This window comes from Prionailurus bengalensis, chromosome B1 (genome assembly GCF_016509475.1).
Source record: "Prionailurus bengalensis isolate Pbe53 chromosome B1, Fcat_Pben_1.1_paternal_pri, whole genome shotgun sequence".
NCBI lineage: Eukaryota > Metazoa > Chordata > Mammalia > Carnivora > Felidae > Prionailurus > Prionailurus bengalensis.
The window spans coordinates 166147708-166171683 of record NC_057344.1 but is presented as its reverse complement, the minus strand read 5'-3'; the positions used below and the strand labels follow the sequence as shown (position 1 = coordinate 166171683).

General features: G+C 40.8%; 1 protein-coding gene and 1 pseudogene across 3 annotated transcripts in view; both read right to left on the bottom strand.

Moving 5' to 3' along the window:
• CORIN (corin, serine peptidase) overlaps nt 1-23976 on the bottom strand; it is a 260812-nt gene that overhangs the window by 104666 nt on the left and 132170 nt on the right. The window lies entirely within an intron of this gene.
• Nucleotides 916-2800, bottom strand: LOC122478918 (annotated as a pseudogene).

Sequence of the window (23976 nt, the reverse complement as noted above, 5' to 3'; positions counted from 1 at the left end):
GCCCCGCGTCAGGCTCCGGGCTGATGGCTCAGAGCCTGGAGCCTGTTTCCGATTCTGTGTCTCCCTCTCTCTCTGCCCCTCCCCCGTTCATGCTCTGTCTCTCTCTGTCCCAAAAATAAATAAACATTGAAAAAAAATTTTTTTAAATAAATAAATAAATAAAATGGATTACGTTTCCTTCAGGATTTCTTACATACCTCCTATGTCAGTCTTATCATCCATGCTGATTAAGAAGTAGTTAAGAGCACAGACTCTGGAGCCAGACTGCCTGAGTTTGTGTCCTAACTCCATCACTTCCTAACTATGTGGCCTTGGGCAAACTCTTTAACCTCTGTTTCAGTTTCTTCATCTGTAAAATGGGGACAATACTATATTCTTGTTTATAAAGAATTGAAAATATTTATAGCATACTTAAGAGAGTGCCTGGCACAAAATCAATATTATATAATTACTGGTATTATTTTGAAAGCTAACCATTTTTATATATTACTAATAAAATTACAGGTGAGTTACTTAAAAGCAATAAAATAATAGTTATGAATAATGCTCATGTATATTAAGAAAAAAAAAAACTCCCTCTGATTTTGAAATTTAGGTGAGAGATTAGTAATCTAGAACCAGGAACATACAGACAGACCTTCTAACCCTCTAGAGGCTACTACCTAGAAATCAGTGTTCCAATCTGAAGTTTTTTAAAAGTATGTTTTCACTTTTATTTTTTTAATATTTATTTTTGAGAAAGAGAGAGCACTAGTGGGGGAGACAGAGAGAGAGGGGGAGAGAGAACCCCAAGCAGGCTCTGTGCTGTCAGCCCAGAGCCCCATAAAGGGCTCGATCCCACAAACCAGGAGATCATGACATGAGTTGGTTGAGTCAGACACTCAACCAACTAAGCCACCCAGGGGCTCCTAAAAGTATGTTTTTAAACTGGTTAAGGGCAGAAAGATCTAGAAAGACACATTCCACCTTTAATTAAGCTAAGGAGACAATTACTTGAGCTACTTACCAAGAATGTTAAGTAAACAGATTTTAGTTGATCTTTCCTGGAGTTTATAAGGAATATATACTTTACATTGTATATTCTTAGTTCATCTTTTATGATGAGTATTTGTTCTTTAACGGTAGTTACGTCATGGTTTTCACCATATGAGCTACAGGACATTTGGTGAAGCAGATTTAGAAACCAGAAATAAGTACATTCTAAGACATTCTTCCAGAAGGATACCAACTCCGTTGATTCTCGTTATGCATTCACATTGGGAACCAATCAGTTTGTCGATTTTGTCATCCTGTTGTTCCTGTATGCTGTGCACCACATGAAGCGGGTCCCGGTCTGTTTCTGACAGGATAATATTAATCTTATTTTCCTAAGGGAGCACCCAGCATATCTTGAAGATCAGAAAGAAAGCTTCACTCGATGTTGCTGTGTTGACAGGATGACATTTATTCCTTGGGGTGCAGCATACAGAGCATCACGACGGGACATCTCACTTGTGAGGGAAAGGTCGGCCACTGCCAACCTGCAGCACAGTGCTCCTAGAACCAGTGCACAGGGTCACAGCTTTGACTGGAGACACCAAGGTCCTTCTTACCTCAAGAGCAAGACCATGAGATAGTTTAAAGTGACTTTTGATTCACACAATCATGGCTGCCAAGGCAACAGACACATCCACCGTGCACAACTGTCCCATTCCAGCATGTGGGAGCCGAGGCTTCCCCAGTGACAAAATTTCAGTCTTCTGATAAAATGTCTGCTCTTAGAAAGAACAGCCACCACCTGCATCAAATCCCCCTGACTACAATTCAGACTAATCCACGTTTGTTCTTCATCACCAGTCCTAGTAGAAGTGACAGAAACACGCACAATTCCTTTCACTGCAGAAATGACTTTGGCCGGTCCGTGGGTGCAGTTAACACTGAATTCTACCCTGTACATTCCCCTCGTGGGGTAGTTGGGAGCTTTGGAAGGATGTATGGGCCTGGAGGTGCAAACTCCAAGCCCTTAAGCCAACTGGCTGCTGACTTCTTGAGGCGCGGCATCCTGGGCTGTGTGAGGAGAATAAATATGGACGGTTTCCCAGAGCCAGGAGCACCAGGCATTCCTTCCAGGTTTTCCAGGTTATGTGCTTCAAGGGTCAGAAAATAGGCGGATGGTAGGAGAGAGTGAGACCTGCCTTCTTCTGCAGCGCCTCCTGCATCAAGTTATTGGTAAGGAAGAGTGTGTTCACAGTGTGTTGTGGGATTGGTTCCACCATAATCCAACAGTGTCCCAACTTTCAGCAAGTGAGAGGGATGCAAAGTTATTCAAGGAGGAAAGCAGAGCCTTCAAATCCATGAAGGAATGGGGATTTGCAGATCAGGGAACGGACAAGCCGGACTATTGTGGGAATGAGGTGTACACGAGATGATAACATACAGAGATCAGGGAACACGGAGTCCCTCTCATTTCAGTCCCACGTCAGACCTTTTCCAGGACCGTGAAGAGACCAGGCATGGCCAGAAGCTCCTGAGTCAGGACCCCTGCCCTACTCATGCCCTATGCTCTTGTGGGACAAACCAGTTTTCTGCCCCATCTCCTCGTCTGCCTCCTTTCGCAGCAGCACCTCCCACAGCCACCACAACATGAGTCCTAGTCCATTTACATTTAAAGTAATTATTAGGTAGGTACTTACTGCCATTCGGTTCATTGCCTCCTGGCTGCTTTCTAGTTCTTTGTTCCTTCTTCTCTTGCTCTCTTCCCTTATGGTTTGATGAGTTTGTTTTTTGGGGGTTTTTTTTAGATATGGATTTTTTTTTTGGAATTAAGGTCTTTTATTTGTTTTTTAAAAATCTTTTATTCAATTTATTTAAACGAACACAGACAAAAACCAGTATTTACCCATTTCTTCCACCTCCCCCTAGACTCTGCCTCTTGCAAACACCAATCTGTTCTCTGTGTCCATGAGTTTGGTGTTTTGTTTTGCTTTTGTTTGTTTTTAAGATTCCACCTATAAGAGGGATCATGTGGTATTTGTCTTTCTTTGACTTTTCCCTTGGCATAATGCCTTTGAGGTCCATATATGTTGTCACAAATGGTAAAATTTCCTTTTTTTAATGGTTCTTTTTTAATGGTTCAGTAATATTCCATTATGTGTACACACACACACACACACATATATGCACACACATATGTATATACCATTCATCCATTGATGGACACTTTGGTTGTTTCCATATCTTGACTATTATAAACGATGCTGCAATGAATGTGGGAATGCATATATAATTTTGAATTAGTGTTTCCCTTTTCTTCAGATAAACTCCCAGAACTGGAATTACTAGACCACATGGTAGCTCTACTTTTAATTTTTTGAGGAAAGTCCATTCTGTTTTCCATAGGGGTTGAGGCACCAATTCCACTTCTACCCACAGTGTACAAGGTTCTCTTTTTGCCACACCCTCACCAACAGTTGTTGTCTTTCTTTTTTATTTCTTGTCTTTTTGATAATAGCCATTCTAACAGAGGTGGGGTGGTATCTCATTGTGCTTTTGATTTGCATTTCCCTGATTGTCAGTGATGTTGAGCATCGTTTCAGTTATCTTTTGGCCATCTGCATGTCTTTGGAAAAATGTCTATTCAGATCTCCTATCCATTTTAATTAATTATTTAATTATTATTTTAATTCCAGTATAGTTTACATGCGGTTAATTATTTTATATGTATTAATTATTTATATTAATTAATTATATTACCTTCAGATATAATATAATGATTCGACAATTCTGTACATTACTCAGTGCTCATCATGATAAGTGTACTCTTAATCCCCATTGCCTATTTCACCCATCCTCCCACCGGCCTCCTCTCTGGCAACCACCAATTCAGTCCCCATATTACAGAGTCTGGTTTTTTGTTTGTCTCTTTTTTTCTTTGTTCATTTGTTTTGTTTCTTAATTTCCACATATAAATGAACGCATATGGTATCTGTCTTTGTCTGACTTATTTCACTTAGCATTATACTCTGTAGATCCATCCATGTTGTTGCAAACGGCAAGATTTCATTCTTTATTATGGCTGAGTAATATTCAATTGTGTATGTATATACTTCATCTTTTGTATCCATTCATCTGCTGATGGACACTTCGGTTGCTTCCATATCTTGGTTTTTACAACTAATGCTGCAGTAAACATAAGGGTGCATATATCTAGCCTGCCAAGAACTGTCTCTCCAATAGTTACAATCCTGTGGTACCCAGAAATACCCCCCCTCGCCACCAGAGCCAGGTGATTAAGGAGCATCCCCTATGCGGACTATGTGCACTTGCTGGCTTTAGCAACGCAGTGGGAGAGTGCAGGACGGGATCGTGCCCACTTCCTTTCACGGGACTAAGAGCTTTGGGCTGGGGCATACCATTGGCTTTCATGATGTCTGACTTTTTTAATCAGAAAAGAAAAAAGCTGAGTTTTTCACGAGTTTTCAATTCAGAGTAACAGTAAATAAACGCAACCCTTGAAAACTTCTGTCTCTCTTTGTCTCTGTCCCTCCACAAAAGATAGTGTGATCATTCGTGTGGTCAGTTGCCTGCTTGCTGTCACTGCTCCCAGAACGGTATATTCCTTGATGAGATGAACTTTGTTGACTAACTAAAGAGAACTAGGAAATAACAGAATATTTTAACTCAGAATTAGAAATACAGAAAAGTATCTCTTAAGAGAGTGGCTGGCACTCAGAAGGTTCTTAGTTAATATATGATGAGAAAAAGTCACCTCAATCTCAATGAAGCACAGTATATTACCAAAAAAGCAAAGAAAAAAAATGCAATTACTTAATTATTTTCCAATGGTATCAAGGAAATCAGAATTTTGATTTGCTGAACATTAATTACCATTTGATTGATTTAAGTTTCTTATGATATTACTTTGCATATAATCGTCAAAAGATCAGCAACAAATGTCTGGTTTTCCTTTACATGCTACCATTTCAGTATCAATACAAATTACATCTATGGACCTCAACTACTAAAATATGAAACATGTTTATATTTTGAATAGTCTTAGAGGACTCAGCACGGGACTGCGTTCCTATACCTACAAACACAGACTTCTAAAAGGTACACAGGAAACCAGATATAAAAGGAGAACCCAAAACACTAAGATTTTACTGGCCGGTCTATACAATATCCTCTCTCTAGGGTTAAGAGAACATTTTCAAGGCATAAGTGTTTATCCTATTGTTGGGATTGTTTCTGTGTTATATTAGAGACTGCAGAAATTCCATCTGTCTGCATTTCAGCAGCTGCAATGTTTCAGAAGAATTATTGCATTCCCCACCTTAGGGCTCCGATGATTCCTCCAGAAATGTAGCTGAAAGTTCACCCGTAAATAGCTCCTAACATCTAGATTTCATCGTTAAGACCCTAAATATTTTACTCCAGTAAAGCCATCTCTTGTGTATGGTTATATCAAATCTGGATCAAATTTAAAACATAGCATTGCTTGCATTGTTTTGATTATTGATATCCCCCTGTCTTGGCTGATTCAGCAGACACTGACTTCTTTTGTGTGGTTCCACAGTGGGAGGTGTGATTGCCCTTGGTTTTACATTGTAAGTTGTTTGTTTATTCTTATTCTTTCTTTAGAAGTTCACAGTTTCATTAATCAATACTATTTTTGTAAACTCAGAATAACTTTTGTTTATTTTCTGTTTGATTTCTCCTTAACTTGTATTCAGCACTTCCACTTCTGGTGTGTAAAACTCTTCAACTAGCAAAGTACTTCAAACACATCTTCTTTGGAATTTCCAAGCAGCCTCATAAAGTAGACAGGCAGGCATTCTATTCACCTTCCTTAGGGGAAACGGTGATTTACAAATACAGAAATTGGAGTGTCATGTGGTTAAGACAACAATTGCCCAAAGTCATATAGCCAGGTAGACACAGAATCATGAGGTCTGAGCTTCAGGCTCAGTCCTCCATACCACACACGCGCCTGGTTTCTTGTCCAGAGCAGTTGTGTGGTCACCTTATTTGTGGTCAGTTCAAAGACATCAGTTCCAAGTAAAAGTTCAAGTATGTCTTTATTTTTCTATCTAAACAAAAGATAAATGTCTGCCCTTCAGGTGATTGGGACCAGGTGAGATGACATTCCATCTCAGCTCTGGGTTTTTTAGAGAACACCCTGAGAGAGCTCGTAACAAATCTGTGTCGAAATTTTTCAGCCATAAATTTCACTTTCTTATACCAATTATCTTCATTCAAATAACCTTTTGACTTAGCCCTTAAGGTGAAAAAGAAAGATCCCATGAGGAGAAGTCATGCTATACAATCTTGACATGCTATACAATCATCTATGATTCTAAGAGGTGCATGTTGGACTTTAAATCAATGGCAAATTGATCAACAGAAGATTCGTTTGTTAATCAGTTACTGGATGTTTACTATGTGCTAGGCATTATTCTAGCATCTAGGGACACAGCAGTGAAGAAAACAAAAATAATCCCCTACCTTTGGTAGCATATATTCTACTGATGGTCATCTGATAAAAATAATTTTACCAAGTAAAGGTACTTCACCACCAAAGTTGATTTCCATTTAGACACCTGGCAACTGATTAATATTAATGCAATAATAGCAGCATACAAAGGAATATTGCCTAAGACACTAGTTTACATGTCCAGATGATGGGGATAATTATGAACCACCTGATTTCAGAATTCTCTGGATACTGAAGAGTATATACCCATGAAGATGATCAACTCCTCAGTATTTTGGTCTCTGATAACAGCCTGCTGAAATAACATCCATATCCTGAAATGACCTTTAGATTTTCTAGAGCCGCTTCCAGGTTTCTCAGTTTGCTCTGCTAGTGTATTATGGGAGGCATTTATATTGGCAAATGCTCTCAATACTTTGATTGTTAATTTTTGGAGTCCTTTTCGGAAACTACCTACCAATCACTGACTGTATAATGTCCTCATTCACTCAGTCTTTGAGCCTTTGTATAAAGTCTGAAGCTCAGGTTCAACTCAACGTCTGAAAAGAAAGCTGACCTGGCAGAGACTCTTATCACCTGAGCCTGTACTGAGAGCCTGTTAGCCCTTCATACTACATGGTTCTTGAAATTAAGTTACTGTCAACCTCTATCGCTCTTACCTTTTGCGAGAGTATTTGACTAGACGAAAAAGAACATGTCTAATCTTTTAGCAGCTGATACAAGAATTCCTCTTGTGGAGAGAACTGTATCTTTGGGTAGATAAAAGGATTGAGGTGAAAGATAAAAGATGAGAAAGGAGAAAGAAAATCTAAGGATATGCTCAAGTGAGTCAACTCGTTCTTACCCAGCTTTCCACGCCATACTCACTAGCACACCCTTCTTTTTGTTGAACATTAACATGGGTAGGTATGCATGGGTATCAGAGAGCTCTGTGTATGAACGAGTAAAGCATCCCCATGGGGAAAGAGAAGAGCCAGTGCTATGCCTCACTAAAAGCTGACATTTAAGTAACAATTTCAAAGAGGTGAAGGAATTAACCAACTTTCAGGGGAAGATTTCAGCAGAAGGAGGTCTCAGTGCAAAGACTCTCAGGCAGGAGCATGTCTGGCGGGGTGTGGGGTATGGGGAAAGCAAAGAAACCCGTGTGGCCACAGTAGAGCAAGTGGTGGAGAATGTAGCAAGACAGGAAGGACAGTAGAGGGGAGGGGTCAACTACCTAGGGCTTTGCAAAGACTTAAAATAAAAGTAAAGTCATTACAAGGTTTCAGTAAAATGTGGTATGATCTGACCTATGTTTACAAGGATCTCTTCCTGTGGTGTTGGAAATACTCTAGAGGGGCAAAGAAACCAGTGGGAACTAGTGTTAGGAGCCTATCGGAGCTGTCCAGAAAGAGTGATGGCGGCTTCATGGGGGCAGCAGTGAGGGTGCCGAGACCTGACTGGATGCTAGATGTGTTTTCAAAGTAGAGCCAGGAGGGTTTTCTGGCCCACACAATGAGAATTGTGAGGAAAAGACAAGAGCCAATGAGGACTTCAAGTTTCCCGCCAGCCAGAAGACTGGAATTGCCATCTCCTGAGGTGGAGAAGCCTACTGGAGGAGCAAGACTGTGGGGAAAAAAGATCAAGAGTTGCATTTTGGACTTGTTGCATCTGACATATACAGTGGGCACCCAAGTAGAGATATTAAGTAGACAACTGGATATGTAAGGTCAACGCCTGGGAAAGAAGATAGGAGTAAAATACAAATAGGAACAATATTAATATTAATGTGTGAGTTGTCAGCATATCGATTTGACACCACTGTGCCCAGATGAGATTTTGGCAATGTGAGGTCAGTGGGGACTCTAATAAGAGCAGTTTATCAATGGAGTTCGAAGGACAAAAGTCTATGTTTAAGAGAGAATAAAAGAGGAGGAAGTAGCTCAGAAAGGCAGGACAACTTTGCTGCTGCAGAAGCGAATAAATGGGTGGTAGATATCAAAGGAAGTGGGGTGTTTTTTTAAGGCATTTTCAAGTGATTTTGTATGAGTATGTTCTTTGTGGGGAGCAGAGTGGTACTCAGTTTTGCCTACCGGTTGGCATGAATCAAATAAACAATGATCAGTCTTGAAGATAGAGGGGGCTGGGGATGAAGAATCACCAACATCAGGAATATATTTACCATCCAAACATGAAGCCAGTCTTATTCTGTCTCTCTCTCTAATCCTATCACTAAAATGCAGCTTCCTCAGGAAAAGTATCTGTCTTCCAAGGTGAGAAATGCTCTCATTCTCTTCTTTACCTTCTTGCACATCTACTAGGCCTCTATTAAACATGGTGCACCATGCTAATCACTTCTAATAGTGCTGATGCTCAAAACCATCAGAACTACAGCCTGCTTTAAAAAAGACTGTTTTATGATTCCCATAATTTATATTAGCAGAAGGTATTTGTTTGTTTATTGTCTCCCTCTCTCTCCCTTCTAGAATGTAAGCTCCGTGAGAGAAAGCACTGTATCAGTTTCTCTCATTCCTGAGTCTAGGATAGAATTAAATAGTTGTTAAATAATTAAGTAAAGACAGAGCGTAAGGTGCCTAGCAGAACTAAACGATCATTCCTTTGGGGGGAGATGTTCAAAGGCAATACATATGTTACAACTTTCTTCTTTTAATTGGCAGGGAAATAAGGTGCTGATGAAATGTTAAAAATCCCTCTGTGTTAGTGTGGCATACTCACTCAAACCTGCTGGCAAGCCGGCCTTCTGAGGAGCATTTGCTTGTGTGGGAGGACAATGGGTATAAAGGACACTTCTACCTAAAATAATCTTCCCCGCTGGCCTGTGGAGATGTGTCTACCACTCCCCCCAAACCTACACCCACACTACTCATTCCTTAGGTTAAAATGAATGGTGGTTTTCCGATGAACTCTAGGAGACCAAGGGAAGGGGCTCTGGGGCCACATCGTGGGTTGGAGGGGTGTCTCCAGTCCCCTCCCCACTTTAGCCAGGGAGTGCCACAAATTTCGCTTTACAAATTGTCCGCTTTACAAATTTCGGTCCGTGGAAAATTTCCTTTGAAAATGGGGTTTTGCTGCCCAAACAAGTTTGACGACCCTTCACCCTGAAGATTTTAAGTGTTTACTTAAAGTCTCAGAGAGATTACACTTTAATTACACTTTTTTGGGAGGGCTATGAATACTTAGTTCTGAATTTAATTACAGGCTGTTGTGCTTCTCCTTATATCTAGACTTGGAAGAATGAGCTATCGGACGAGTAGCTTTCGAGGTGGGAGCAGGAGAGTTCAGGGAAGTTTCATGACTTGAGAAGTGACGATGAGAAGTAGACACGGAAGGAAGCGCCAGGAGCTCAGAAGTGGGTGTGGACCTAACTCTGTCACACTACAGTATGAGAAACGCCACATCGCTTTATTTTTCTGAATGAAATGAACGCATCCTTCCCCACTCAAAAAGGTGAAAAGAAATCTTATTCAGACATGTGTTTCAGGGATTTCAGCCTTCGTAGGGCGCTGTGAGGATCCAAGGGGCTTACATGGTACCTGGAAGAACCGAGGAAGGGACTCTGGTTTTCAGTTGCTCAGAGAATTGCTGAGGGACTCGTGGTTCTATGCCCTTAAGGTTTGTACTGAATAGACTACTCCACTATGTCTGATCCATCCCAGGGTGCAGTGTCATGGTCCCCAGAGTCAAGCTTTCTAGGCTGCCCCACACAGCCACTCTGTGGGATCCTGAGGATGTCTGAGATCCTGCCTCTTTCCCTGCTACGTGAGGGACATGGCAAAACTCAGCCCCCTTCTGAGCCTTGGGTAATGTCTCCTACATCCCCTGCTCCACTTTTACACCTCCAAACATTCCCCCCGCCCTGTGCCACCCCACTCTGGGTGATGCCACACGATCTCTGCTCAGTCCTTCCCTCCCCAGAGCTGGTCTCTCTCTTCTGAAAATGCAGAGCTGGTAACACAGATCCTGTTTGTTTTCTTTTTTTTTTTTTTTATGTTTATTTTTGAGAGAGAGAGAGAGACAGACAGAGCATGAGTTGGGGAGGGGCAGAGAGAGAGGAGGACACAGAATCTGAAACAGGCTCCAGGCTCTTGAGCACAGAGCCCGACGCGGGGCTCGAACCCACGGACCGTGGGATCATGACCTGAGCCGAAGACAGACGCTCAACTGACTGAGCCACCCAGGCGCCCCCTGTTTGTTTTCTTAGTAGATTGCTCTATTACACAGATATTTTGTTCATGACCAAGGGAGCAAAGCACTCTGTTACCAGCTTTTAACATACAGATCTTTGTTCCAAAGCAGAATATGGTAAGTGGTCAGTAAATGCCATTGAATAAATGCACTTAGGGACTTCTTAACTTAGATAGTCTAACAGCAGAAGTACCATGGTGACTTTCTCTTTTATTTTCTGTGGTGCTCCTACACCTGCTGCCGAGACCAGGTCAAACGAGTTCCCTTACACAGTGCAACTCGTTAGTTGCAAGTCCCTCAGCGACTGGTATATAACATGTTTCAATTAGTGAGAAACTATCATTGTCAAATAAATGGCCAAAGAAAATCCAAAACAACTCCCAATTAAATGTCCTCAAGATTAAGTTACTTCTTGACTCATTTTTCTCTCTCTCTCTCTCTCTGAAATAAAGCTATGCTTTGATTCGATGGAAACTTTGCCATCTGGCCTTCAGCTTAAAATCCTGAAAATAAGAACTAAGTATATGTATCGCCTGCCAGCATGATGGAGGGAGGATCTATCATTCTATAGGAAAACGAGTCATTGTGAAATTATCTAAAAATCATTAGCAGGAAACAAAAATAGTTCTGTGACTGGTGGCACTCTGATAGAAGAGAGAATATAGAGTTTGGAGAGCAGTTCCAGGTCAGCATTCAATGTCTCAAGTAAAATCGCAGTATAAAATAGAGTTAGACAAAATCCAGCTCAGATTTTAAATCTAATTAGACAGAGGAGAAGGTAGAGACAGAGCAGGAGAAAACGGAGGACGTTGGCTTTACGATCAGAGACTGACAGAAATAGACTGCCAAGCAGAAGTCTAAACAAACCTTAAAAAAAAAAAATGTATTCATTCCACATTGCAGAAGGAAGGAAGGGAGGGAGGAAAGAAGGGAAAACTTCCAAACAGGAATTGTCCAGTTAAAAGGATGTACTAATCTACTACCCCAAGCTTCAGTGTCTAAAAGTCCCAAATAGGGGCGCCTGGGTGGCGCAGTCGGTTGGGCGTCCGACTTCAGCCAGGTCACGATCTCGCGGTCCGTGAGTTCGAGCCCCGCGTCGGGCTCTGGGCTGATGGCTCGGAGCCTGGGGCCTGTTTCCGATTCTGTGTCTCCCTCTCTCTCTGCCCCTCCCCCGTTCATGCTCTGTCTCTCTCTGTCCCAAAAATAAATAAAAACGTTGAGAAAAAAAAATTAAGAAAAAAAATAAAAGTCCCAAATAGAACCCTAAAACAATTTTATCAAAAACCACTGGAAAATAAGATGCCTACAATGATTGTGTTATTTATCATTCCCTGCATGTAAGTGCAATAACGTAACTTCAGCTTTCTAGAGAACGCGGACAATTTAGAAACTATATGCCTAAGCCAGTCTACCCTCTTGACAAGGCAGGTAGAGATTCCTACTCAAACGTTTAGGTTTTACAGAGGGGGGAGGGGTGCTACTTTCTGAGTTTGCTTTAAGAAATAAACAGTTTATTTTCCAAACAAGAATGATCATTTCATGGTGCTTTAGAACATTTTTGAGATTTTCTCCAAACGTAAGTCTGTCTCATATGACATTTTGCAATTATTGATTATGAATCATGAAATGAAAATGATGGAACAATATGTACATTACATTGACAAATTTCAACGTTTTTTTTTTTTGTTTTTTTTTTATTTTATTTTTGGGACAGAGAGAGACAGAGCATGAACGGGCGAGGGGCAGAGAGAGAGGGAGACACAGAATCGGAAACAGGCTCCAGGCTCTGAGCCATCAGCCCAGAGCCCGACGCGGGGCTCGAACTCACGGACCGCGAGATCGTGACCTGGCTGAAGTCGGACGCTTAACCGACTGCGCCACCCAGGCGCCCCTACATTGACAAATTTCAAATAAATGTAGGGTGTTTTTTAGAAAAGAATTGGATGTCTGCATATAAATCTAGGAGAACTAAAAGAGATACATATTATTTGGAAAGAAAGTAACAGTCTCTTGCATTCACAGGGTAGTATCTGAAAAATTATACATACTAGCATTTTTCCTGACCTTTATTACATGTGAAAGTTGGTCACAACACCTATGGAAAGACTTAAGAGAAAGATAAACAGACAAAAAATAATAATAAGCTTGAAGAGCTATTCCATGTTATTTTTCTTACTTGTTAAGCTATACAAATTGGACTGATTTCATTTTATAAGTTAATAGTTCATGGATTTAATTTTCAACTCACCCAAACTTATTTTTAATCCTGGTTTCTTTTACTTCAGCTCATTTTATGTGTTTTATATAATGACAATCTAAAAGCTGGAATAAATTGCTTATGATGCAATACTATTGTGGCCTGAGACCCAGACATAGAATAGACACATATATTTAGAATTTACTCTAAGAACTTAGAGGAAACGTCTTTCAAGAAGAGATAACAGTTCTATCTTATTGTCTAAAAATTCACCTCAAATCCCATTTAGATGGCTTTGTATCATTTTCCCACCTACTCCCTATTGTTAATTATTATAATTTACAGTATCCCAAAGTACTCTCATCTTTAAAAAGTCACTAATCTTCAGGATACTGTAGGATCTCACTTATCTTCCACATCAGATAGCCAGTACTGAGTGCTGAGATTCTCAAGCCCTCAATTAGAGCTCTGCCCCAGACCTTCTCCAATCTCCTTCCTCTTAACAGATGGCAACAAACCCCACTCACTGGCCCTCGCACAGTAGCCCGTGGAGACAGCACACATTCCATTGCTTAGGTCAGGGCAGGGGTGGGAAAGCCTAGACACTTCCAGTTATCCGACCCTTCAAGCTTAAACCACCCCACAATGATCAGGAAACTTCAATCCTAAATGGTATCGTGATTAGAAGAAAATAAATTAATGGTTAGTTTAAAACACTCACTCTAATAACCATACTGATAGTGACTGGATCTAGAGGCCAGAAAAGTAACTATTCACGATAATGAACCTGATATGCAAATAAAAGTAATCGTGGAGAAAAAGTATGAACTTGGATTTAAATTAAGCGATTCATGCTAGTTTGGGTGACTTATGTAACCTCTCTGAGCTTCAGTTTCCTTATCTGAATCCTACCTGCTTTGGTATGGCCTTTAAGAACATAGATCAGTAATGGATAGAAAGCACCTGGAATGACCAGCATGCTCTGTTTACTAAGGTTGCGAAATGCGTAACTCACTTCCGAAAGATGGTCATCACCGAGTGTCGAAAAATGCCTTGCGCTTCAAGGGTTAACCTGTGAGTAACTAGAGGGTCCCCTTTCCCAACTTTAAAGGGATATAGCACTGCCTCCTTGGAGCTGGGAGGTGGGGGCACTGGATTCTTTGTAACAACCAAGATAACTGGAAAAGAGCCTGCTTCTGAAGAGATGACACACACAGGAACCAATATAACAGCATCTAGGGATAGAATTCCTAACTTTTCTTTGGCTCAGAGACAGAAAAGGAAGTCAATTGCTCCAGGAAAGTTGACTTTGACTGTTAAAGCATTTGTGTTCTGCTAGATGATTTACATACTGGTGGAACACAGAGGTCCCTGAGTTCTCTCTCCCACTGCATGCCTTTCACAGCACAGCCACATAAAATTTCTCCTAGTATCCCTAGTTACCAGGATTGTATATTGCAAAGCCACACAGACTAAACCTAACACAGAAAAAAAAAAAAAATCAACCTTGCCTAAAACTAAATATAAGCACCATTTAATTAACTTGCATTCCAGAGTCGTAGCTGCTAGTGCACTGAGACTAGAAGATTGGGTACACAGCACCCAAGGGCTCAGAGGGATGGGGGAAAAATAAAACCTGTTTTTTTTTTTCAACATTTTCATAGGATTCACATGTTGCTTTGTACAGGTAAACAGGAAGAATGTCTCTGTGAACAAGGTATAGTGATCCAATCGGAATGAGCCAAGGAAAGGAAGAGGTGAGAGGTTGGAATGAGTCTGCAGTTTCAGGAAAGCCATACAGGGACTAGAAATGGATGGCAAATAATTTGTCATTAAGATCGGCCCTGAGTCAAATAGGAAAAGCTCTATGTTATCCCTGAGAGGAGGAAAGACCTTAGAGCAGATAATGGAAAGTCACAAACTACGTGTCTATCACTATAAACTCTCAACACCGCAGTCTGAGCAGTAATGTAGTCTCATCTAGAAATATTCAACTGATCAATCTGATGTGCTTAAATTAATCCTGGGAAACTTTATGCCACAGGGATCAGCTAACGGTAGATGGGTTGGGGGACCGAGCTGAGCAAGGGGGTGAATACCGTTGGAAAAAGGTCCATTTGCTGCCACTTGCCAAAAGGGTAGGGAATGTGCAGTTTCCAAGCAGGCATACTCAGCACACAGGCTCTGGGCAGTGCTACAGGGAAGTCTGCCCGAGACCCCCACTATGCGAGAGGTTGTAAGGATGCACAGGGAATTCTAGCTGGGAGATGGCTCTTTTCCAATGGGCACCCTTGCTTGTGTCTTTAACCAGGTAAATGTGATATCATGAAATCCCACTTCTGCCAATTATTTTTTCTATTGGTTTTCTTCCTTGTTGATTTATTGGAGCCCTTTTTGTTCCATTTTTTCTTTGTTTTTAAAAAGCTTTTAAATGTTCATTTATTTTGAGAGAGAGAGCATGAGCAGGGGAGGAGCAGAAAAAGGGAGGGAGAGAAAAAGAATCCTAAGTAGGCTCCAGAGCCTGACGTGGGGCTCGAACTCCCAACTGTAAGATCATGACCTGAGCCGAAATCAAGAAGTGGACACTTAACTGACTGAACCACCCAGGAGCCCCTATTTGCCTTTTAAATTCATAGTCCCTTGAGCTATACAAATGTTTCACAGGTGAAGCCAAAAATCTTTATAAAATGTATGTATTTGTAAACCATATCTATATGCATCACAGAACGGAAACTCTAGGAGGGCAGTAATTTTTGTCTGATTCCTGCTATGCCATGGGTCATGGAAAAGTGATGGACACACAGGTGGGCTGAATAAATGTGGTATTCAACTCAGAGCCTTTTCTAAAGCAAATGGAAAACATCCCGGCCAAATCAAGAGACGTTTTGGGGTCAAAATATGCCAAAAATAGGCCATAGAGATAGAAAATCCAGGTTAGCTTTCCTAATAGTCAAAACTGATTTTGACACGGTCATAGGGGGTGGGCTACAGGCTGACTGACTTCTGTTCAAATAAGAAAGCTTCCCATATTGTTGAAATGGTCAAAATACAAAATATGTAGCCTGGTCTGTATTTAACAGAATAGGAGAAAGGAACTCTTGAGTCGCTTTCCAGATTTAAGTGTCAGCCAAACACCAAGGGGAATAAATCCGGCCGGTACCTTCCTTAACACCAACCACCAGAGGGAGACCCCACCACCAAGCAAACTACAGAGCCTGCCCTATGCTTGGGAGAAGTGGCCAGGTGTGTGAAAGTATTTGAAAACAACAGTCTTTTATGGGTTCTCAGCATTTCTATTAAACATCAAATCACAGTGTAATTTTGCATTTTAACTACAGACGCCAAAAATACGGAAGCCTCGTAGACCTGTGCATATGGAACACTAACACGTACTTTGTGCATTTGTTTTGGAATTGACATTTTCCATTCTCATAACAACCAAGAACTTTAGAGATCCAGTTTTGACTCCGACGGTTTTCTTTCAAATGGCTTTGTATACATTTTTAGGATTGTAATCTATCCATAATACGATTTTTATGGAACTGAAACGGATTTTTTAGCAGGCGATCTCATTACAAGATAATCAATCTCATTACAAATGCCTGTTAGAACGTCTCACCGCGGCATCCAGATCGAAATGAAACTTCGCAGCTGTAGCAAAGTTCTTCTGAAATGTTAGCATCATCAGCTCCAACCCCTCTGCTCTAAGAACTCTGAAGAAAAACTGCCAATTTTACTCAGCAAATACCCTCCTAAGAAACTTTTGTGACAGCCATTCCAGAGCTGTTTACAAGTAGACAGAAAACGAGGCCAAATGTTTATGAAAGTTGGCTTGATTCGAAGGGCTCCTGGGAGGTCTCTCTCCCTAAAATATTTCCCAACTGAAATTCTTCAGTTTGGATTTCACTCATTTAACATAAGCCAAAAGTCCTCAATTAAAAGGCAGTTCCTTGGGACTCATTTATTCAACCACCAAGAATTCCACGAGGCTGTCTGCAGAAGGCATAGTGCAGGACATGGCAAAAATCATAAGGCCTTGCAGAGACCATAAAAGATGAAGGCAATATCAGTGACTAGTACCTCTGGAGATAGTACTTTATATATTTATCTTGTGTATTTATTTTTCTTTAAGAGATATTGGAAACTTAACATGAAATACAGGAAACGGTGGAATCTAAAGATTGTGACTCCATCAAGGACATACCTGGGTAAGAGCCCTAGAGGACCAAGAGTCAAATGGGATCTTCAGGAGCCAAAGATGTCAGGGAGGGGAGTAGCAGTGAATGACACGGGAATAGATGAGGAAGAAAGTCTTTTGCCTTGCTGAAAACTCCGTCCAGGATCAGACCCCCATGACTTTGTTTAAACTAACACTTACCAAGAACTTTCTATTTACCAGGCAAGGTCTTAAAGGATTTACCTTCATTTTTCCTTAGAACACAGCCATGATGGTGATAACCTCATTTATCAGAGGATGAAACCAAGGCTTGGAAAAGTTAGGAAATTTCCCCCATAACACAGCTAATAAGTAGCACAGCTCCTCACTAAAACCCACGCAGTCTGACTCAGGAGCCTGTACCCTTAATATAAACACTCAAGGGTGCTGTGTTAGTTTTCTATTACAGTCATCAACAATGATCACAAACTGGGTGGCTTAAAACAATGGAAATGTATTCTCCCACTGGTCTGCAGGTCGAAGTCTGACATAGGTCTCATTGGGCTAGGATCAAAGTGCCAGCAGGCTGTCTTTCTTTTGGGAGGTTCTTAGGGGAGAATGATGCCTTCCCTTTCCATCTTCTGGTGGCTGCCCCCATTCCTTGGCTTGTGGCCCCTTCATCCATAAGGAAAGCCAGCCACATAGCATCTCTTTGCTCTTGTGTGTGCTTCACATCTCTTTGTCTGACTCTTCTCTTCTGCCTCTCTCTTCAACTGTTAAGGACTCCTGTGATTACAATGGGGCCGCCCACATAATCCAGAAGAATCTCCCTGTTTTAAGGTCAGATGGGTAGAACCCTTACTTCCATTCTTCAACTTTAATTCCCTGTCGCCACGTAACCTAACATCTTCACAGGTTCCAGGGATTAGGATATGGACCTCTTTGGGGAGCCATTATTCGGCCTACCACAGATGCCTTAACATCTTACTCTATTTGTGTGCCCCGTACATATGAACAGCCACCTGCAAATGACTGGCTCAAACAGATGTGCCTTCTGTCCCACCTGCTGACTGCCCTCCTCTTCCTCCTTCCCATTCCCTGTGTCAGAGATGCCCTGGTCTGGAATCTCTAGTCTCAGTCCTTGACTCCAGCCTGATTCAGTCAATTCTAGTGTAAGAGGAGCCCAGGGTAGCAGGCATCTTGGCTGCACAAAATCACTAGGTGGATAATTGCTGTTTGATTCTATTCCTGTAATAAGAGTGTTCGAAAGACTCAGGGATGATACTCTAAAATGTAAATGAATCTTCTATCGGGCTTTGGTGCAACCAAGAGCTATATCTGTGCTTTTGTAGCCATCAGTTACATGTGTTTCTTACTTTCTGAGTAGCCAAGCGCCAAGCAAAAGGCCTGAGGAGGAGCATGGCCTTGACTCTTCTCACGGTTTCATTCATCATTAGTAACCAAAATCCTTTAAAACCTGCAAAAGAACTATACGTAGCAGGCATAGAAAAGGCAGAAAAGAAAGCTGAGCAGATAAACTAGTCCCCCAACCTGTACAAACTACATAATGTGCAGGGCCCAGTGGAAACTGAAGACACAGAGGCCCTTGCAGGGAAAAAAAAAGTGCTTCAAGGACACTAAAATACATATTTTCCTTTAAAAATACTTTATTACTTATAAAACATAATATCAATAATAGTGATATATGAAGAACAACATAAACTTACAAATAGCACAAAACATATTTTTGTGTCATAATTTAATATGATACAATAAATAACAAAACACTATTGGGGCGCCTGGGTGGCTCAGTCGGTTAAGCATCCGACTTCAGCTCAGGTCATGATCTCATGGTTTGTGGGTTCGAGCCCTGCATCGGACTCTGTACTGACAGCTCAGAGCCTGGAGCCTGCTTTGGATTCTGGGTCTCCCTTGCTCTCTGCCCCTCCCCGCCTCGCACTCTATCTCTCTCTCTGTCTCAAAAAAAAAATAAACAAACATTAAAAAAAATTTTTTTTAAATAGCAATACCCTATTAATGTGATTTTTCTGGCTCACTTTCCTGCAAATTCATGTATTAATTTAATGTTTAGCAACATTATTTTTAGTCTACATAAATGAAAATAGATTCAGTAAGTAGCTCAACAAAAAAGCAAGATTGCAAATGATTTTTGTTCGTTCTTAATTTTGACAAGAATCTTTGGTGCAAATTTTACTCTTTCTGTTTGCAGTATTTATAGGCTGTGACAACATTAGGATAGATGTCTGATAAACCGTTCGGAAATACAAATTTTAGCATATCTAGAGCTGATGATTCTCCAGGAGCAATTTTAATAAAAAGATTTAACTCTTCATATGAATCAGTTTCATGGAAGTCTGAATTTTATTTTAAATGTAAATTTATACAATGATATTTTGATGATTCTTCTGATATTCCCTGTAAATTGTGGAGATCATAAAAGAAATCAAAAAGGGCTTTAAAATGTATATACAATTCAAAATGCCTGTTTATACATTCTATAGCCGTATTGCCAATTTTATGTAAAATTCTCATTTTCAGTTATCTTCCTTGTTAACAAATGGTTCATCCAAAGTTCATATGAAAATAGTGTTCTTTTCCAATGACAATAGTTAAATGTGATTTCTATTTCTAAGCCTGTGGATATGTATTTTGCAATGTTTCAGCATTCAAAACCAAGGATTTTTAAATCCTTGAAGAATCCTAATAACTCTGATTAATGCTTTATTGCAATGTTCATGTGTACGCTTTTATTGTGTGATAATTTACTTACAAAGCCGGCTGCCCAAGCACCAGAAGTTTCCGTCTCAAGGTTCAGGCTGTAGAGTTAATATTTGTGCAGATGCCCCAGGGACAGGCTCCAGGGACAGTCAGCCCGGCTGACCTCCCACAGGTTCTTGGGTGGAGCCCCTCTTCTAGCCCAGGGCCAAGGCTACCACTACACCCTCAAAACCTGCTTTGTTGTGTTTCTGTTGTTGTGGCTGCATCATGGCCACCAATGGGGACCCAGGTCCTGACCCGCCACCTCCAGATGATCCTCAGGCATATGCATGTGCTTTGAGGCACCAGGCCAATTGCTCAGCACCCACACCGTTCACTCACCATGCCTGTTGGCATATGCCCACATGTGCACACACTACTACCTAGCATATCTCTGCCACTCACACACCTGCTCCATTGTCCCATCCAACCTCATCACAAAGCACAAGTATAAATATAAAGTTATTAGCAATTTCAAGACGGTGACAGCATAGCCTAAAACCAAGCCTGGAACCCTTCTGACCTTAGGGTCCTGTGCCACTCACTGCACAGATCACCAGCCATGAAACCAGCCCTGCCTTCAGCCTTCCAAGGGAAAAAGAAAGGCAGGAGGTGAAATGGAGATGAAAATCTGCAACGAGTTCTTCCAAGAAGTTACAATGGCAAGGGGCCCAGCGTCCCACTCACCCCAAAACCTACCCTGTGTTACTCCCTGTATCCAACCTCTACCCACATCTCTTCTGCCACAGGCACCAAATTCAATCCCGCCAGAGTTCCTGTCTAGACGTGGGTACCACCACCGGGATATGGCAAAGACTGCTGGTTGTTCATCCTAAAACACCTCCACCTTTGTTGTAGTAATGGAGTTTGAGGTGCCCCTATGGCTGATCAGCTAAAGACTACATATCTTAGCTCATTTGTGGCTCAGTGTGGTCATGTTACTAAGTTCTCAGCAATATATTATAAGCAGATGATTCTTCTATTTTGCAGGCTTAAACGTGACTGGCTGCCATGTGCTTCCTCTCTTTGCCTTCCCATAAGATGGAACACAGCTACATGGCTCAGCCAGCTTCAATCACTCAGATAAGGACCATAATCTAGGAACTGGAGAAGCAAAAAAAAAAAAAAAAAAAAAAGAAAAAGAAAAAAAAAGAAAGAAAACTGGATGGACCTCAAGTCTTTGGATGAGTTCACAGAGGAAATGTGAGCTTACAAACTGGAAAATTCATCTTGGTTCTACTGCTTAACAGAGAAACAAAGTGTTGTTTCCTTTAAGCCACTGTATTTCAAGATCTCTTTTGTTACAGCAGGTTAGTTTTTCTATAACTGACATGAACGGTTTGAATCTGGGGGGGTTTCGTTCCCACTGTCCATAAGGAAGATCTGAGAATAAAGCCAAGTCTCTTGTAATAAATATAGGATCCAAGGAAGAAGGTGGGCCCACTGCATCCCAATGAGGACTCAGGGCGTACCTTCCCACACAGACATTCATTTACACATGTTGGCTATGAGTCCAATAGACTTCGTAATCCAGTTCAAGCTAGAGATGTACCCACAACAGAGCTTCTATGAGAAAATACCTTTCATGTTTGAAACAACTAATCTGTAAGTATATCTTTGAAATATAGCCCATTTATTGGCCGAAGACTGCCAGTAATTCTGTATCTGCCTTATAGTGAAGATTAATGGACATATTACATGCAAACCATTATGCATAGTATCTGCCTTCAAATGAGCTTTTAACATATTTAGTGGACTATTACTGACATTATTAAATCAATATCATAATATAGGCAGCAAGGAAAGGAGGAATTTACTCTAAGGAAGTATAGTGCCTCAGGCTTTTGGTATGACCCTCACAGTCAGAGGTATGAGGGATGAATGATTTAAATATTTCCAGATCTCTTAACTTCCACAAGTAATTCTAGCGCATTTTCCCCAAACTAAATAGCATCAAATATTACCTCAAAAAATGTTTGAGGTTTTAAAACATTTCCCAAAGTAGACAATTAGAAATGATGGGTTAGAAAATCAACATGGCCGGAAATGCCTACACGTCAGGAAGAAGAAACCAAGAACTGAATACAAGAGAGAAACATAAAAGGAAGGGCCACCATCCACTCCCCCCACCTCTGCAAGAGCCTGCCAGTAGAAGAAATGTTTACCTTCTGCAAATTCACTTTACAATCAATAATACTCAATGGATCAAAGCAAGATGGTTTTTAGAAACCAAAGTCTCTACTTTGGAAAAAATGAAAACAATAAAAGGAAAACAATAAGACCTTCTTTAGAGCCATAGGGAATAAAAAGAGGTAGTGGGAACATGTAAGACTGAATGAGGTGTGGAGAAAATCTGGTAATACACGAAACTGAAGAGTCAGACTTTTAATTACTTCTCTCTAGAGCCCTGTTTTCAGAGTGTGAACACTGACTAAGGCAATAACAAAGAGCAGAAAAGTGAGATGAAATCGGTGAAAATCTGGAGAAAGATTTCTCAAATACTCGGGACTCGGCAGTATTTTGTTTGCTGAGCACTTTGAAGGAAGGAAATATTCCACATAGTGAGAAATTCAAATAACTGAAGCGTTATCTATTTGAGATTCCTAATATCCTTCAACATTGTATTAAAGTTTCATGAAATAGAGCACTCTTTCTCCACCTTCTTAAATCGAGTGTGCTAATTTTAAACATTTCCCTGCTGCTCCAGGGTCTTTGCGATGAGAAGCAAAAATTTTTCAGTGCCCCTGGGAGTTTCCTGTGGTAAATTTGTCCCTAGACTAAGCTGCCAAGGATTGCCACCTGCTTTAGGCTCTTGCCATTTAGGATTAATCCTTCTTACATTATCCATAGTCTCCACCATCACCATCTCTACTAAAGATAACCCGCACCTGTGGTTTTACCCATCTCTGATTCCAATTGGTTTGCCATTAATTATAGAGGTTTGGGAAACAAACAAACAAAAAGCAAGTTTTTATATTTGTTCAAAAGTAAAAGTGAATAAGGGCGCCTGGGTGGCTCAGTTAAGCGTCTGACTTCGGCTCAGGTCATGATCTCATGGTTCACGACTTCAAGCCCTACATTGGGCTCTTTGCTGACAGCTCAGAGCCTGGAGCCTGCTTTGGATTCTCTGTCTCCCTCTCCCTCTTGCCCCTCCCCCACTCATGCTGTCTCTCTCTCTCTCTCTCTCTCTCTCTCTCTCCCTCAAAATAAACATTTTTTTTTTAAAGTAAAAGTGAACAGGCTATAAAAGAGGACCTTGGGAAATACTTTTAGTGGTTAAAAGAGACCATCTTTTCAGTTAATCTAATCTGTTTTTTTACTTTTTAATTATTGATTGTGTTCTGAATAATTTTTAAAGTAAATTAATTTTTAAAGTAAAAGTGAACAGGCTATAAAAGAGGACCTTGGGAAATACTTTTAGTGGTTAAAAGAGACCATCTTTTCAGTTAATCTAATCTTGTTTTTTTACTTTTTAATTATTGATTGTGTTCTGAATAATTTAAGTGGCAACCCCTGGATAAATGAGATACTACCATTTATGCAAATGACAATAACAATAGAGGAGGCATATGAAAAGAGACCGTGGAAAGGGCAGGGAGCTTCACCATGAGAACTGAGTTCAAGTCCTGGCTCTGCCTCTTACAGCTGTGGGAACATTCACATCCACTCTAGACAGGCATTTTATTTTTATTTTTTATTTTTTTAAATTTTTTTTTAATGTTTATTTATTTTTGAGAGAGAGAGAGAGACAAAGTGTGAGTGGGGGAGGTGCAGAGAGGGAGGAAGACACACAGAATCTGAAGCAGGCTCCAGGCTCCGAGCTGTCAGCACAGAGCCCGATGCGGGGCTCGAACTCACGAACCGTGAGATCATGACCTGAGCCGAAGTCGGATGCTCAACCAACTACCCAGGCACCCCTAGACAGGCGTTTTAAAGATTAAAAGAGATAAAGTAAAATGCCCACCTTCATACTTGGCACATATGGAGCTCATATAGGCAAGCTATATTATTATTTTTAAATCATTGAATACGTATGGAAATTTGGATGTGTGTCTAATATGCTCAAGAAGGATTGTAAAAAACCCAAAAATCTGTAAGAAAAAAATCAACTTCAAGTTACTTTAAGTAAAATAGTGTTAATCAGATTTCTGAAAATTTCAAGCAGAAAGACTGGCGATCATACAGTTC